Here is a 19,029-nt window from a genome sequence, read left to right as displayed (position 1 = left end):
TGAAAAATGTACAAGCTACCATAATTTACATTACTTATGGTGTCTTTGGTGTGTTGATTCAAAAAGTGAGTTGGGTGATAACACACCTTATAAGAGGCAGCAGATGGCATAATAATTTCCCTTGCTTAGCAGCTAATACGTTATCCGCTATGGGCAATGTCTAGATTTCTATGCTAATGTAGAGTACTAGAACATTTAACAAAAGGAAGCCCCAACTCTCACAGTCAAGAGACTAGGTATAAGAGGCAGGTGTTACAAAATAGTAAAGGGCCATATCTAATAAACAAAAGGATTCAGACTAAAATTTTAAGTTTTCCTCAGATTGAAGGTATCTTGAAATGCCACAGTTTTTAAAGCCACTTTAGAACCTGAGTCATGTTATCAGTTTGTACTTACACAGTCAATTTTACAGAAGAGGTTAAATAAATTGGATCTTACTTTTCCTCCGAAAATTTCCACATGCTAGATGAGGAGTTATGGGAGAAAGGGTGACATAATGGGAAAAGCACCGGACAACGAATACCTGCTTCTCAAACTCACTAGCTGATTATCTTTACTAGATACTTAATTTCACATAGCCTCTACTTCCACATTGGTAAATCAATAGAATTAGTAGCTCTACCCACTTCACAGGGTCGTTGTCAACACCAAAAGCAAACAACAGATTTTACTAGAATGTAAGCTCCATGAAGGCAGATATTTTTGTCTTTTTTGGTTCACTGCTGTGCCCCTAAAACCTAGAAGAGTACCTGGCACATAGTAATCACTCAGTGAATGCTATAAAAATGAGTATTATAAATATGTAATATATTATAAGTAAGGTATTATTATTATTCGCTAAACCGGTGAAGACAAACAAAGTAGAGAGTGACTCGCTCAAGTTATTTACTAATTCAGAAAGAATTTAAGACGGGATTTCAAAGCAGATCTCTTGACATTTTATCAATTTGGTCATTCAACAAAATTTTGACGGTATGTGCCATAGAGCATACTATGTGCCAGTCATGGTACAAATGCTGGATATACAATGGTAAAAAAAATGTATACATAAGAGTCAAACATGGGATATAGACATTAAACAAATAAACACAAAAATAAATGCACACAAATACATTGTAATAAGAAAGGAAGGAAGAAAGAAGAAAGGAATGAAGAAAGAAGACAGGAAGAAGAACCTCTGAGGCAAAAACAACAGGATAAAGTTTCCTTAACTTACATGTAGACTAAATGTTTAAGCTAAAATTTACCCAAAAAACTTTTCACTCTTTTGATAAGATGTGTTTTTTTAGAGTGTTCATTTGTTTTTATACATATCAGTATTTCCAACTATTTCATATCAGTATTTCTACCAAATTAGGAGAAACTTAACAATGTCATCTAGAATTAACCATCCAAGACAGATCTATTAAAATAAAAAATTAGAAAAACAATCACAGCATTAATCACTTACCCTTGTTATTTTAGTTCTCACGGCTAGACGTTTAATGGTGTTTGCTGATCTTAATATTAAAATTGGGCCATCAATTTCAAAACATACCTTCAAAATTATCTACTGTAGTTAAGTCAGGTTTATACTGTGCTTTACTTTTAGTAGGCGGTGAAAGGGTTTTATTGTGTTAAATTTTCTTCTTTAGGATGTTGAGGGTTAAAACTACGGTATACCTAAACATTATCTTCCCATGGGAATGTATATTTGTTAAATGATTAGCTTTCTCATTGAAAAAAGATTTCTTCCAAGCTAAAGACACATAATGAAGGCTATGATTTATTATTTCTTTGAATTCTCAATGAATCCATTAAGATGACTTGACAAGTCTACCTGCTTTTAATGGTTAATTTAGGCTTTTAATCTATCCAAAATTGGTTTTTACCTTGCAAGGCAGTATCAGGAGAAGAGCAAGAGTTGAAATCAACCGTTTCTTTTTAAATGAACACAAAGAATGAGAACATTGTATTTTAAATTAAGGAACAACTGTTGGTAAATATGCTTTTCTAGCCTGAGATGGTTGACAGCTAGAATTTTAAGGTCCGGTATTGCCAATTGATAACTTTTTTAAACTTTAAAAAATAACAATAAAGGCAGATGCATTTTGCTGAAGAATTTAAGAAGAAAAAAATAAATTTATATAACAAGACTACTGGAGATAGAAAAAAATGAATTTAAATACTGTTTAGAAAAAAGTGTGACGGATTTTCTTTTAATCATTTTAAAGTGATAAGCCTTCAAAAGATTTCTGCTTATAAATTAATTTGTTATCCTAAGGAAAGGTAGCTTATAGCCTTAACTTTTCCCCAGAATTATAAATCTATTTTTAAATCAACTTTATTGAGGTATAATTTACCTAAAATAAAATGTATTCACTTCATACATACAGCCAGCTCTTCTATAACTTAGCTAGTATTTCTAGAACTTACAGTGCTATTCAAATCCCCACAATTAGGAAAAAAAAGACCTGGGAGAAAATGGGTTTAGAAAACCAATAGTCAGATACTACGCCATTCACACACACACACACACACACACACACACACAAAGATATTGCCTAATATTACCTAATAAAACGGTAGCATACTTGAACAGCTGTAAACCAACTCTAACAAACATCTGTAGAACACTCTACTCAACAACAGCAGAATACCTATTCTTCTCAAGTGCATAGGGAACATTCTTTTGGATGGACCATAAGCTAGACTATAGCACAAGCCTCAACCAATTCAAAAGGATTAAAATTATACAAAGTATATTCTCCACCTACCACAATTGAATGAAATTATAAATCAATAACAAGTAAATTTAGGAAGTTAACAAATATGCAGAAATTAATTAGCACACTAATATTAATAAATAGTGTGTCAAATAAGAAAGTACAAGGAACATTGGAAAATACTTTGAGATTAATGGAAATGAATATACAACCTACCAAACCTTATGGGATGCAGATAAAGCAGTGCTTGAAGAAAAACTTATGGTTTTAAATGCCTACATTAAAAAAGAAAAAATATATCAAATCAATAACCTAACCTCCCACCTTAAGACGCTAGAAAAAGCAAAGTTTTTTTTACCACTTCATGACAAAAAACACTTAACAAACTAAGAATACAAAGACAGTTCCTCAACACTTTCATAAAAAGTATCTACAAAAACACCCAACTAGCGTCATACTTAATGGTAAAAAAATGTGAATGCTTTACTTACAAGACCAGAAACAAAATGAGAATGTTACCACTTGGTACTTCTATTCAGTATTGTTCTGGATGTTCTGGCCAGGGAAATTAAGAAAGAAAATGAAATAAAAAGCATCCAGTTTGCCAAGGAAGACGTAAAGCTATGTCTAATCACAGATGACATGATCTTGCATACAGAAAATCTTATGATATCCACACACAAAAAAAACTATTTAAGGTAATAAATTCAACGAGGTTGCTGGATATAAGCTCAATAAACAAAATCAACTCTAATCCTACACACTACCAATGAACAACCCAAAAATGAAGTTGAGAAAACAATTTTATTTATAATATCATCAAAAAAAGAAACTATTTATGGATAAACCTAACAAAAGTACAAGACTTGTATACTGAAAACTATTACACATCATTGAAGAAAGTAGAGAAGACCTAAGTCAATGGAAAACCATCCATGCTCATGAATAGAAAGACTTAATATTGCTAAGATGGCAATTCTCCGCAAATTGACCTAAAAATCCAATTCAATTCCTATTAAAACCCCAGCTGGCTCTTTGCAGATGTTGATAAACTAATTCTACAATTCGCATGGAAATGTAAAAGACAAAAAATAGCCAAAACAATCTTAAGATGAACAAAGAGGAATCACTTTCTGATTTCAAAACTTACTATAAAACAACAGTAATCAGGACAGTTTGGTAAAAACCCTCACATTTACAGTCACTTGATTTTCAACAAAGTTGCTAAGTCTGTTACAAATAGGGATTCAAAAACAAACAAAAACAAAATTGCTAAGACAATTCAATGGAGGTTTCCACCGTTATATGTTGTTTTCAACAAATAGTGCAAGGACAACTGGATATCCACATACAAAAGAATGAAGTTGGACCCCACATAATATAAATAATTAACTAAAATTAGATCAAATATCTAAATGTAAGTGCCAAAACTATAACACACTTAGAAGAAAACATAGGCTTTAATTTTCATTACTTTGGAGTAAGTAAGAGTTTCTTGGATAAGACACTGAAAACACAGGCAACAAAAGAAAAAAATAGATAAAACAGACATCATCTAAAGTAAAAACTTTTGTGTTTCAAAGACACCATCAAGAAAGTGAAAAGCCATATTAACTCTTATAATCCATGAACAGGGGATATTTTTCCATTTATTTGCGTCTTCAGTTTCTTTCATGAATGTTTTATAGTTTTCAGTATACAGATCTTTTACCTCCTTGGTTAAATTTCTTCCTTTTTTAATATTTTGCCATATTTGCTTTATATGAACCATTTCAAAGAAAGTTAAAGACATGACACTACTTAACCATGCATCTCCTAAGAATGTGATTCCATATAACCTTAATACCATTGTCCCACTTAAAATGCTTCCCTAATTTAACATGAGATAATATCTCATTGTAGTTTTGATTTGCATTTCTCTAATGACCAGTGATGATGAGCTTTTTTTCATCTGTTTGTTGGCTACATAAATGTCTTGTTTTGGGAAGTGTCTGTTCATATCCTTCGCCCACTTTTTGATGGTTTGTTTTTTCTTGTACATTTGTTTAGGTTTCTTGTAGATTCTGGATATTAGTCCTTTGTCAGATGGATAGATTGCAAAAACGTTCTCCCATTCTGTAGGTTGCCTGTTCACTCTGACAATCGTTTCTTTTGTTGTGCAGAAGCTCTTTGTTTAATTACATCTCTTCTGTCAATTTTGGCTTTTGTTGCCATTGCTTTTGATGTTTTAGTCATGATATCTCTGCCCATGCCTATGTCCTGAATGGTATTGCCTAGGTTTTCTTCTAAGGTTTTTATAATTTTAAGTCTTACATTTAAGCCTTTAATCCATCTTGAGTTAATTTTCGTATAAGGTGTAAGGAAGGGGTCCAGTTTCAGTTTTCTGCATATGGCTAGCCAGTTTTCCCAACACCATTTATTAAATAAGGAATCCTTTCCCCATTGCTTGTGTATGTCAGGTTTGTCAAAGATTATATGGTTGCAGATGTGTGGCATTATTTCTGCAGCCTCTCTTCTGTTCCATTGATCTATATATCTGTTTGGGTACCAGTACCATGCTGTTTTGATTACTGTAGCCTTGTAGTACAGTTTGGAGTCAGGTAGCATGATGTCTCCAGCTTTGTTCTTTTTGCTTAGGATTGTCTTGACTATGCAGTCTCTTTTTTAGTTCCATATGAAATTTAAAGTAGTTTTTTTCTAATCCAGTGAAGAAAGTCAGTGGTAGTTTGATGGGGATAGCATTGATATTGATTCTTTATGATATTGATTCTTCTTATCCATGAGCATGGAATTTTTTCCATTTGTTTGTATCCTCTGTTACATCCTTGAGCAGTGGTTTGTAGTTCTCCTTGAAGAGGTCCTTCACATCCCTTGTAAGTTGTATTCCTAGGTATTTTATTCTCTTTGTAGTAATTGTGAATGGGAGTTCACTCATGATTTGGCTCTCTGTTTGTCTACTATTGATGTATAGGAATGCTTGTGATTTTTGCACTTTGATTTTATATGCTGAGACTTTGCTGAAGTTGCTTATCAGCTTAAGGAGATTTTGGGCTAAGACAATGGGGTTTTCTAAATATACAATCATGGTCGTCTGCAAACAGAGACAATTTGACTTCCTCTCTTTCTATTTGAATACCTTCTATTTCTTTCTCTTGCCTGATGGACCTGGCCAGAACTTACAATATTATATTGAATAGGGGTGGTGAGAAGGGGCATCCTTGTCTTTTGCCGGTTTTCAAAGGGAATGTTTCCAGCTTTTTCCCATTCAGTATGATATTGGCTGTGGGTTTGTCATAAATAGCTCCTATTATTTTAAGATACTATTATTTTAAGATATAATATTATTTAAGATATAATATTAAGATAATATTATATTAAGATATTATTATTTTAAGATATTATTTTAAGATCAATTCCTAGTTTATTGAGAGTTCTTAGCATGAAGTGGTGTTGAATTTTATCAAAGACCTTTTCTGCATCTATGAGATAATCATGTGGTTTTTGTCATTGGTTTTGTTTATGTGATGGATTATGTTTATTGATTTGCATACATTGAACCAGCCCTGCATCCCAGGGATGGAGCTGGCTTGATTGTGGTGGATAAGCTTTTTGATGTGCTGCTGGATTCCGTTTGCCAGCACTTTATTGAGGATTTTCGCATCAATGTTCATCAGGGATATTGGCCTGAAATTTTCTTTTTTGTTGTTGTTGTGTCTCTGCCAGGTTTTGGTATAGGATGATGCTGCCTTCATCAAATGAGCTAGGGAGGAGTCCCTCTTTTTCTATTCTTTGAAATAGTTTCAGAAGACATGGTACTAGCTCCTCTTTGTACCTCTGGTAGAATTCGGCTGTGAATCTGTCTGGTCCTGGGCTTTTTTTGGTTGGTAGGCTACTAATTACTGCCTCAATTTCAGAACCTGTTATTGGACTATTCAGGGGTTCAACTTCTTTCTGGTTTAGTCTTGGGAGGGTGTGTGTGTCCAGGAATTTATCCATTTCTTCTAGATTTTCTAGTTTATTTGCAGAGAGGTGTTTATAATATTCTCTAAATGGATTTTTATTTTTAAGTCATTCTTTCTTTTTTAAATTTTATTTTTAAGTTCCAGGGTACATGTGCAGGACGAGAAGCTTTGTGTGTCATGGTGGTTTGCTCCACCTATCAACCCATCACCTAAGAATTAAACCCAGCATGTATTAACTATTTTTCCTGATGCCGTCCCTCCCTCTTGCCCCCCACCCCCAGACAGGCCCCAAGTGAGTGTTGTTTCCCTTTCTGTGTCCATGTGTTCTCATTGTTCACTCCCACTATAAGTGAGAACATGTGGTATTTGGCCATCTGTTCCTGCGTTAGGAAAACCCAGTTTTTAATAAGGGAGAAGGATTTGAATAGACACTTTACAAAAGAAGATAAAAGAATAGCTATTATGCCTGAAAAAAATGTTCAACATCATTAGTCATCAGGGAAATGCAAATTAAAACCACAATAATATACCACTATATACCCACCAGAATAGCTAAAATAAAAAAGATGAAAAATTCCAACTGTTCCTGAAGATCTGGAGCAATTTCAACTTTTATATGTTGTCGGTAGGAGTATAAAATGGTATGACCACTTTTTTTTTTTTTTTTAAAGACGGAGTCTGGCTCTGTCACCCAGGCTGGGGTGCAGTGGCCAGATCTCAGCTCACTGCAAGCTCTGTCTCTTGGGTTTACGCCATTCTCCTGCCTCAGCCTCCCGAGTAGCTGGAACTACAGGCGCCCGCCACCTCGCCCGGCTAGTTTTTTTGTATTTTTTAGTAGAGACGGGGTTTCACCGTGTTAGCCAGGATGGTCTCAATCTCCTGACCTCGTGATCCACCCGTCTCAGCCTCCCAAAGTGCTGGGATTACAGGCTTGAGCCACCGCGCCCGGCGGTATGACCACTTTTGAAACCTATTTGGTTGTTTCTTATGAAATTGAACATATACCTACCCAGTGGTTCCACTCATATTTAAGAAAAATGAAAGCAAATGTCCACAAAAAGGTTAGTACATGTTCACAGAAGTTTTATTTATAATAGCTGAAAGCTGGAAATAACACAAATACCCATCAACAGGTGAATGGATAAATATGTTTGGTATATCCATACAATGAAATATTTGTCAGCAATAAAGAACAAATGACCTATTGAAACAATCAAAAACATAGATGAATTTCAAAAACATTACTCTAAACAAAAGAAGCCAGACATAAAACATATGCATTACACTATATATGATCCATTTGTATGAAATTATAGAGCAGGAAGAAGCACACTAACAGGAAGAAAACCTATTGTTGCCTTAGGCTGAGGGCAAGAATCACTGCAAAGTACACAAGTGAACTTCTCGGGGTGATAGAAATGTTCTGCATCTTGATTTCATGGTTCACATGGACATAAACTTTTGCCTTACTCTGAACTATATAGTCAGTTCTACTATAAAACTTGTTTTTGAGAATGCAAATTTGTTACAACATGATAGGTAACAATTTTAACACAGCCTGAATTTTAATCTTGTTTATGCATGATTTTGTCCACTAAAAACACTAGATGAATGCAGAAAATTGCACTCACCTGAACCAAGCCATAAACATATACCCTGCCATTCTTTGTCCTGCTGTTGTCATACATTATAATTCAAACTCTTATAAACCCCACCATACACTGTTAGTACATTTGCTCTTCAAAGGTTTTTTGTTGTTGTTGTTTTTGTTTTTTGTTTGTTTGGTTGGTTTTTTTAGAAATGGTAAAAATGAGAAAAACACATTTTGTGTTTTCCCACATATTACCATTTCTGGCACTCTTCATTCATGTGCATAGAAATGAGTTTGTACCTGGTATAATTTTTCCCTTCTAGAGTAACTTTAACATTTCTTGTACTTCAGGTCTGCTTAACTTATAGTCCGTATTTTCTTTTGTTCAAAAGGCTTTATTTTGCTCTCATTTTTAAAGGAGATTTTCACTCAACAAAGAATCCTAAATTAGCTTTTGTAAAAGCACGTTAAAGTTTTCATCCTATTGCTTTCTTTAGACTTAGGCTTGCATTATTTCAAACACAAAGTTCTTGCATCATGGCTTGCATTATATCTAACACAAAATCAGTATGAATTCTTATCTTGGTACCCTTGTATTTAATGTTTGTTTTCTCTGGCTGCTTTTAAGAATTTCACTTTGTCACTGGTTCTCAATAATTTCAATATGATGTGCCTTAGAATGCATTTCCTTTCAGTTATTCTGCTTGGAGTCTGTTGAGTTTCTTTGATTTAGGAATCAGTTTTCATCTTATTTGAAAAATATAAGTCATTATTCCTTCAAATGCATATTCCAGCTCCTCTCCTCTGATCTTTTCAGGAACTCCAATTACACATATGTTGGATCACTTGGAATGTTCCTCAGGTTACTGAGGATGTGTTCTTCTTATTATTATTTTCTTTCTGTAACTTAGTTTGGATAGTTTCTATTACAGTATCTTCAAGTTTGCTCTTCTTTTCATCTGCCATACCTAATCAGCTGATAATTTTATCAGGTGAATTTTCATGCAGATATGACATCTTTCAGCTCTAGAAGTTTCCTTGTTTGTTTTTAATACCATCGATTTCTGTCCTCATTATGCTCAAGCTTTCCTTTAAATATTTGGACACATTTAAAATTGTTCTGATGCATCTATTTCATTCATCTCTGTAATTTGACTCACTTTCTGCTGATGGATTTTCTTATTTGCATTTTCCTGCTTCTTTGCATGTCTTACTTGTATTAGATGCCATACACCATAAACACTACGTTCTTAAGACTTTTAAATTTTGTTTTCTTCACTTAGATAGGTGAATTTGGCTAGCAGGTAAGTTTTTTGCCAATCATCTTGATCCTTTTGGGGTTGTTTTTGAACTTTGTTAGTAGTAGTCTATGGAGTTTTACTCTACAACTTGTTAAGCTTATTTTAAGGCACAACCCTGGGGTACATACTGGATTCCCAGGATTTTCAGTGAGGTCCTGTGACTGGTGATTGAAACTCAAATGTCTCTCAGCTACATTTAAGCTGTAGGAATTGTTCAATTTACCATCCTCCAGTAATTGCCATTTGTCTGGCCTTGTGGCATTTCATGGTATGTGTGTGCACCTTAGTATACAGCAAAACACTCAATGAAACCCCTGTGCAGATTCCTAGAGCTTCTCTGAATGGCTCCTACAACCCTGGAGCTGTGCCCCATAAACTGAAGCTGCTACAGCTTTCCCAAAGTCTGCTCTCAGTCTCTTCCATAAAGAGACTGCCATGCTTTCCTTGGTTTCTGATTCCTGTGCTGTTCTGGAAAGAGACTCCAGGCAGAATACTAGGGCTTTTGTGGAACTCACCTCATTTGTTTCTATTCATTGAGACTGCACTCCTGCACTGCATGTTTTCCAATATCAGAAAATAGTTGTTTCACATACATTGTCCAGTTTTCTACTTGTTCACAGGTAAAGGACAAGTTCGGTATAAGTTACTCCATTACAGACAGAAGTAGAAGCCAGAATATTTTTTAAAATCTAATTTGAGCTTATTATGTGTTGAGGCTCTTATAATTGCCATAGTATTTATGATACTACATTCATTTAATTAATATAAAGCTATTTCATTTACATTACCTGATTTAGTCCTTAAAACACAGTGAGCCAAAGGTGATCTTTCTTATGATCATTTTATAGTCAAAAAGATTGAGGTTCACAGAGGCAAGTGAATGCTCAAGTGAGGCTCACAGAGGCAAGTGAATGCCTTACACACCTTGTAAGGCTTGGAGTTAGGAGTATGACGTTCAGCATAAACTACTAATGCTAAAACTTGTCTCCTGGCTTCCTTTTCCTTAGATCTCTGGTTTCATCCACTACTGCCAAACTCTTATCTATCCATTCTTCCTTTCTGTTTCTCCCTCAGGTTTTAATTATCTTTTGCCTTAGATTTGAATCATCATCTTTGTTGTCTTAGCATGGCCAAACATTTTTAAAGAAGTAACTCATTGTTTAACTTTATTCTTTGAAAACCCCTATCTTTAATTCACTGCCATATTTTTTAATATGAATTTCAAGCAACATGCTATTATCAATCTATATCATACCATAACCAACACATTCCAGAACCTTATAGACCTCTAAAGCTACACACTCTCCAGCCAGCCCCTACATTGTCAGGATTCATGCTATTTTTTTTTTTTTTTTGGAAACACAGTCTCGCCCTGTCGCCCAGGCTGGAGTGTAACAGCATGATCTTGGCTCATTGCAACCTCCACCTTCTGTGTTCAAATAATTCTCCTGCCTCAGCCTCCAGAGTAGCTGGGATTACAGGTGCCTGCCACCATGCCCAATTATTTTTTGTATTTTTACTAAAGATGGGGTTTCACCATGTTGGCCAGGCTGGTCTCGAACTCCTGACCTCAACTGATCCTCCTGCCTTGGCCTCCCAAAGTGCTGGGATTACAGGCGTGAGCCACTGCACCTGGCCTGGTTATGCTTAATCCATTTGTATCATCTTTCCTCCTTTGTCACCCACTTCCCCTAAATTACTTTGACCTATGAAGCTACAGCAATCTTCTCAGAATGTTCCCTAGTCCAAATGAAAATTAAAGATTAAAAAATTAAAATATAAAGGAAGGGGAAAATTTTAAAACTAAACAGAATTAAACTTAAACTAAAAATAAACCGGCTCCTCAGTTAGTATGACAACATAATAGATTTAAATTATAGCTTTCTTTCTTTTTTTTTTTTTTTTTTGAGATGGAGTTTCACTCTTGTTGCCCAGGCTGGAGTAAAATGGTGTGATCTCGGCTCACTGCAACCTCTGCCTCCCAGGTTCAAGCAATTCTGCCTCCGCTTCCCAAGTAGCTGTGATTACAGGCATGCGCCATCATGTCTGGCTAATTTTGTATTTTTAGTAGAGATGGGGTTTCTCCATGTTGATCAGGCTGTTCTTGAACTCCTGACCTTAGGTGATCCGCCCCCCTTGGCCTCCCAAATTTCAATCAGTCTCATACAGGGACAACCAACAATAACTTGGGAAGATTGTAAGATTCAGCAAATTACCTTGTACCTTAAGGTACAGGAGGCAAAAGTGTTTGAATCTTCCATGACACTTCTGACCAACAGTGTGATTGTGTGGAGCATTATACTGAGGAAAAAACAACCCTGAGACCTCATAGAAATCAGTGGGAAAGGCTTCTGTGATTCACATCGTCTGTCATGTGCCTGATGGAGATGGGGAATGGTAAGAATCTGTGCCATAAATTTGCAGACTGTATTCTAGCTAAGAGCAGTAATATTTAAATTGCATAATGTGTCAGAAATAACATATTAAAACCTTATAGACTGGACTTTACCAAATACTGGGATTTAAATATAAAGAGGAGGTAGGGTAAAAATCAGCTGAGTATCCTAATCAACCTGACGGGATTCTTCATTACATTGGATAATGCAAACGGAATTAATTCCTCCCCCGGGAAGACAGTAACTTGTCGGGAGTCAGAAAGTAACAGATTTCTTTCATCTCTAAGTCTTTTTATTTTATTTTTTTAATTTTTTTTATTTTTGAGACGGAGTCTCACTGTGTCTCCCAGGCTGGAGTGCAGTGGCGCGATCTCGGCTCACTGCAAGCTCCGCCCCCCGGGTTCACGCCATTCTCCCGCCTCAGCCTCCCAAGTAGCTGGGACTACAGGCGCCCGCTACCGCGCCCGGCTAGTTTTTTGTATTTTTAGTAGAGACGGGGTTTCACCATGTTAGCCAGGATAGTCTTGATCTCCTGACCTTGTGATCCACCCGCCTCGGCCTCCCAAAGTGCTGGGATTACAGGCTTGAGCCACCGCGCCCGGCCTAGTCTTTTTATTTTTAAGAAGTTATTTTATGAATCTCATAAAACTCTAGATCACCATATTACAACTTTAATCAATGTAGAGTGATATTCCAACTTCTGTCTCCTCCTCTCACAGGATTTTTAAATTCCTCAAAAATTACTGGACAATGTCACATTTAGCAAAATGATTAAAGTGAAAAAAATAATGAACCAAGTATTGGCAAGAATATGGAGCAGCTGAAAATCTTCCACACTTTTGGGAATGTATATTGGTACAACTACTTAGGAAAAGTGTTGAGCATTGTAATGGAGCATGTTACCATCCCGCAAGTTCATGCTTAGGTATATATACAACAGGAATGTTTATGTATATATCTTGTGCACTTCTTTTGGTGAATATATATATATGTTCGCCAAACTATATATGTACTCATCTTCCTCATGTATATATGTTCATCTTATTTATATATATGATCATCCCCCTTGTGTATATATATATGCTCACCAAAAGTGAACAAGATGTAAATATGTGTGCATAAACTTGATGCAAAAGTAATTGCTGTTTTTAACGGCAAAAACAGCAATTACTTTTGTACCAACCTCGTACATACATATGTGTGTATATATAAGCATTTCTGTTAATAAGCAGGGTTATTGTAATAGCCCTAAAACTTCACCAGAAGAAATGTACAAAAATGTTCATAACAATATTATTTGTAATACCCCAAACTGTAAAACTCCACATGTCCATCAACAGTAGAATGGATATTTGTGATACATTTAAGCAATGGAATATTATATAACAATGAGAATGAACAAACTACAAATACATACTGGATGAATGTCATAAATATAATGCTGAATGAATGAACCCAGACCTCCCCCAAAATCACGTATGATAATTGTTCAACTTAAGGTAATTTTCAAAATCAGGCAAAACAAATATATGGCCATGGAAGTCATAATAGTGATTACCTTGAGTGAGAGTGCTTTCTAAGCGGTTTCTAGGGTGCTGAAATTATCCTCTTTCTTGATCTGTGTGCTAGGTACACGTTTATTTTGGGAAAGTTCATCAAGCTATACCCCCATACTGTACGAAGCAAGGTTAGTTCCTACTGAAATTACCACCAGAACAGGGCTATCTAAAGACACATTTAGTAGTGTGTTAACTGTACAAAAAAAGACACTGTACAGTTTAAAAACAAATCTTACACAAACTTACATTTCAATTTTTTTCTTTAAAAGGAGTGAATTGTGCACAGAGAGGTTAAATGCTTTATAGACAAGAAAAACAAACCTGTGCTAACATTAACTTATTCATCATCATCTTCTTCATCATCTTCTTGTCCTCCTCTTTCTCCTTTTCCTGCTTTTTTCAGCCTTGACAGCTCCCTTTTGGCTGCATCTGGCTTTCCTTTAGCTTGGTATGCAGCAGTATCCTTTTCACATTTTTTCTTGAGCTTCGCAGCATTCTTTTTATAGGGCTGCTAGTCATCTGCAGCAGTGCCATTCCACATCTCTCCCAGCATCTTGGCAACATCACCAATGTTTAGGCCAGGATGTTCTCCTTTGATTTTTGGGTGATACTCAGAACAGAACAAGAAAAAGGCTGAAGAAGTCCTCTTGGGTGCATTGGGATCCTTGAACTTTTTTGTCTCCCCTTTAGGAGAGATGTAAGTTTTCATTTCTCTTTCATAATGGGCTTTACCCACCTTTGTCATGTCTTCCAATTTTCCTTTTGCTTTAGCAGAAGTAGTCTTTCACCTCTCTGAGCACTTCTCAGAAAACTCTGAGGAGCTGACTGAGGCTTCTGGGTGCTCCTTCTTGTGCTCCTCCTGACAAGTTGGCACAAAGAACACATATAATGACATTTTGCCTCTTGGCTTCTTAGGATCTACTTTGTCCATGTTAGTTATCTTTCTTCAACAAGGCACAGAGTTGCCCACTGCCCATATGGCTCTCACTTGCCCCAGCACTCTCTCTATGGAGCTCAGTGTACTGCAATCAATTGAATATTTTTACCATAGAAATCTGTTCATATGTAATTATATATGTGTTTGTATTTATATTTAATAAAATGAAATTGCCATCTCTCCCCTCTAAAAAACCAATTAGTAATTTTTTTGCAAAGAATATTTGCTATGTATGTAAAAACACTTTCAGGGTAATGAAGTTAGTACTTTGAATTCAATACAATGTAGTTATTGATTTCATAGAACTGTAGGAGTAGACATTTAATAAAAATTCAAGTAATTAATGGGTCTTAAAAGAGTTTTGGTGCCTCCTCCTATCACTGCTACTAATTCCTCCTAAATACCCATCAAAAGTAGTGACCTAGTGTAGTGGCATCTGTTTATTTTGCCTGCCCAGCACCCAGTAGCCCATTTTTTTGGTAAGGTCACTTCAATATTTCTTTGGGGAATTTCTTCTACCCTACCACATGCGCTTTGGTGAGATTATCAATTCTGCCTTCTTCTGACCAAGAAGTGGGCATGTAAACTAAACTAGGCCAAGCAGATTCTCTCCCCTTAGAATTTAAATCTTGAGTGACACAAGGTCAGAAAACGGAACTAATTCACCTTGACAGTAGCTCTCTGAGGAGGCTGTTCACTGGTTTCTGTGACATAGATCTCTTACGCTGCCCTGTTGCTTCCTATCCTTTCCAAGTGCCAGTTGTGTGGCTTTTCCTTTGATTCTGTGACCCACTCTATATCCTTAAAATACATGACTTTCATTAAGTTGGTCAATTTCTGCTGACTGTAGTTGACGAACACTGATACAGCTGGATATAAATACATTCACTACTATTACGCAAGAGAGTCCATGCATTTAAGTTTTGCCTTACTTTGTGCCAGAATTTGCTTCTTTATAAAGTCTATGTTAGTCCTGCCTAGCTCTACTTCCGAAGCTTCATTGTATACATATACTCTATCCTTTAAATGGCACATGTTTGAAAACTACTATCATTTTTCCCCATATGCTTTCTCAGCAAAATAACTCATTTTCTCAATTAAAACATATATGACTACTACATACCTACTAAAATAGCTAAAAGAATACACAGCTCCAAGTGTCAACAAGGATGTGGAGAATCTGGAACACTCATGCTTTGCTGGAGGGAATATAAATGACATAGCCGCTTTGGAAAATAGTTTGACAGTTTATATAATTTATAAACTTAATATTTTTAATGGATTTTAAAAATAAATGTAATTACCTATTGTAATGTCATCTTAGGAAACAATTTCATGAAATCATGGTCTTTATGTTAGTTATCTTATCCTATAATGCATTAAATATATACTTAATTATTAATTTAAAATGTGATTTACTTATAAGCTAAATTAATTCCTTGTACCATGAGTGGTACAACTCCTCAGAGTTTTCTGAATACAGGTATTGATTGCCCTTTGGGAAACAGCAGGTTGTTGTCTTTAACTTAGAATTTTGAATAAAATAATTTTCATTAAAGCAATAATCAACAGCTGGGCGCAGTGGCTCACACCTGTAATCCCAGCACTTTGGGAGGCCGAGACGGGCGGATCAAGAGGTCAGGAGATCGGAACCATCCTGGCTAACACGGTGAAACCCCGTCTCTACTAAAAATAAATTTAAAAAAATTAGCCCAGCTACACGGGAGGCTGAGGCAGGAGAATGGTGTGAACCCGGGAAGAGGAGCTTGGAGTGAGTGGAGATCACGCCACTGCACTCCAGCCTGGGCGACAGAGCAAGACTCCGTCTCAAAAAAAAAAAAGCAATAATCAACTTTGGAAGCAGTATTAAAAAGTTTTATAGGCCAAGCCATCAGAGAAATGCAAATCAAAACCACAATGAGATACCATCTCACACCAGTTAGAATGGTGATCATTAAAAAGTCAGAAAAAACAGGTGCTGGAGAGGATGTAGAGAAATAGGAACACTTTTACACTGTTGGTAGGAGTGTAAACTACTTCAACCATTGTGGAAGACAGTGTGACGATTCCTCAAAGATCTAGAACTAGAAATACCATTTGAGCCAGTGATCCCATTACTGGGTATATACACAAAGGATTATAAATCATGCTGCTATAAAGACCCGTGCGCATGTATGTTTATTGCAGTGCTATTCACAATAGCAAAGACTTGGAACCAACCCAAATGCCCATCAATGATAGACTGGATTAAGAAAATGTAGCACATATACACCATGGAATACTATGCAGCCATAAAAAGGATGAGTTCATGTCCTTTGCAGGGACATGGATGAAGCTGGAAACCATCATTCTGAGCAAACTATCGCAAGGACAGAAAACCAAACACCACATGTTCTCCCTCATAGGTGGGAATTGAACAATGAGAACACTTGGACACAGGATGGGCAACATCACACACTGGGGCCTCTCGTAGGGTTGGGGGAGGGAGAAGGGATAGCATCAGGAGATACACCTAAAGTAAATGACGAGTTAATGGGTGCAGCACACCAACATGGCACATGTATACGTATGTAACAAATCTGCATGTTGTGCACATGTACCCTAAAGCTTAAAGTACAATAAAAAAATAAAAAAGTTTTACAGGCCAAGTACAGTGTCTCACATCTGCAATCCCAGTACTTTGGGAGGCCAAGGCAGGAGGATTGCCTGAAGCTAGGAATTTTAGACCAGCCTGGACAACATAGCGAGACCCTACCTCTACCAAAAAAAAACACAAAAACATTAATTGGCCAATCATGGTGGCATGTTCCTGTAGTCCCAGCTACTCAGGAGGCTGAGGTGGAATGATTGCTAGAGCCCAGGAGTTCGAGGCTGCAGCGAACTGTGATCATACTACCAATTCCAGCCTAGGCAACAGAGTAAAACCCTATCCCTAAAAAAAAAAAAAAAAAAAAAAAAAAAAAAAAAAAGAAAGTTTTAGATAGCACATAATGAGATATAGAAAGTGTTAGGCCTTTTATTCATTTAGCAAATACTTCGAAATTTTTTTTTTTTTTTTGGTTGGCTTTTTATCAGTGGAAAGTGACTGAAGAGTCAGAGATGTGGAAAACCTCCAGAACCAGGATGTCCCCCTTCTACTCTATGTCCAACATAAGCATGCAATTTCAGGGAAGAGGGAGACCTCCACATAGGAAGGAGAAAAAAGAAATATAACAAAATGTTAAGGGGTTGTTTTAGGAATTATGGGTCATTGAGTTCTTTCTTTAAATTCTTAATTATGATCATTTCTCTACTTGCCAAAATTTAATATGCTTCCATTTTTTTAGATAAAAACCATACGGTAAATCTTTTTGTTCTTTTGGATACCTTGGATAAAAAGATATACATATATACCTTCTATTGTTGATAAGAATAAATTTCTAATTGTATATTTTTATTCAAAAATAAAAATTCAACCAAGCACCAGAGTGTGTGCCTGTAATTCCAGCACTTTGGGAGGTTGATGTGGGCAGTTTGCTTGAGCCTAGGAATTCGAGACCAGCCTGGGCAACATAGTGAGACCCCATCTGTACAAAAAATAAAACAGTTGGCCAGGCATGGTGAGAACCATGGCATGTACCTGTGGTCCCAGCTACTCAGAAGGCTGAGGTGAGAGGATCACTTGAGCCCAGGAGGCCAAGGCTGCAGGGAGCTGTGATTGCACCACTGTACTCCAGCCTGGGTGACAGCGAGACCTTGTCTCAAAAAAATAATAAAATTTTAAAAGTAAAAAACAAAAATTTAATTGAAGATATCAATTTTTCATTTTAAAAATAATGATATTTACACACAACCTTTTGTGGCTAATCATGCTGCCACCTACTTCCAGTTCTCAAAGCACTAGTAGTAGGTAGTAGGTGTTTGGTTCATTATTATGTGAAAAATATAATCCAAACAAAACAAACAAACAGAAACTAATGGTACTCAATTGGTAGAGTAAAACAAACAATGGGTTCTGAAATAATGCACCTAAAATCTGGTAATTATAGCTTGACAATTTTTAAAGCTCTATAGGTTCAGTGATGTGATATGTGGGATTTGCTTGTAAGTGCTGTAGAAGGGATGACGACAAGCTGGGGGCTGGGAAGATGGAAGGGACAGGTAAAATGGGAACAATAGCAGAATATTGATCATTGCTGATGCTGGGTGGGTATTCATTATTGTATTTTCTTCATATTTGAAAAATTCTATAATAAAAGTTTAAAAAATGATTTTTACAAACCTCTAAATATGCATGATCACAGAAACCTAAAGCAACCTCTGTTATATTCCTAAAATAGAATAAAATAAACAAACAAAAAACTTACTCAGAAATAAAGCTCCAGGTGGCCTATAAAGTGTCTTGTGCTTTCTATTTGTACAGGCAAGTGAGAAAACAATTACTGACCAGTAAGTACACAACTATTTTCAAGTTGTATGAAAGGCTATTATCGCCACCTACTGGACACTGTTATTGACTACTTGCTGTAAAAAATTAAGATTTTTTTAAAACCAACAATCATTATTTTATCAACAATCATTATTTAATAGGTCCCCCAT

General features: G+C 36.0%; 1 pseudogene; it reads right to left on the bottom strand.

The window, feature by feature from the left end:
* Window positions 1-13,820: 13,820 nt before the first annotated feature.
* On the bottom strand, window positions 13,821-16,078 carry LOC101001286 (annotated as a pseudogene).
* Window positions 16,079-19,029: the final 2,951 nt, after the last annotated feature.

The sequence above is a fragment of the Papio anubis genome, chromosome 3 (genome assembly GCF_008728515.1).
Source record: "Papio anubis isolate 15944 chromosome 3, Panubis1.0, whole genome shotgun sequence".
Lineage (NCBI taxonomy): Eukaryota > Metazoa > Chordata > Mammalia > Primates > Cercopithecidae > Papio > Papio anubis.
Note: the sequence above shows the minus strand (reverse complement) of the source record. Positions and strands in the feature narration are given on the sequence as shown.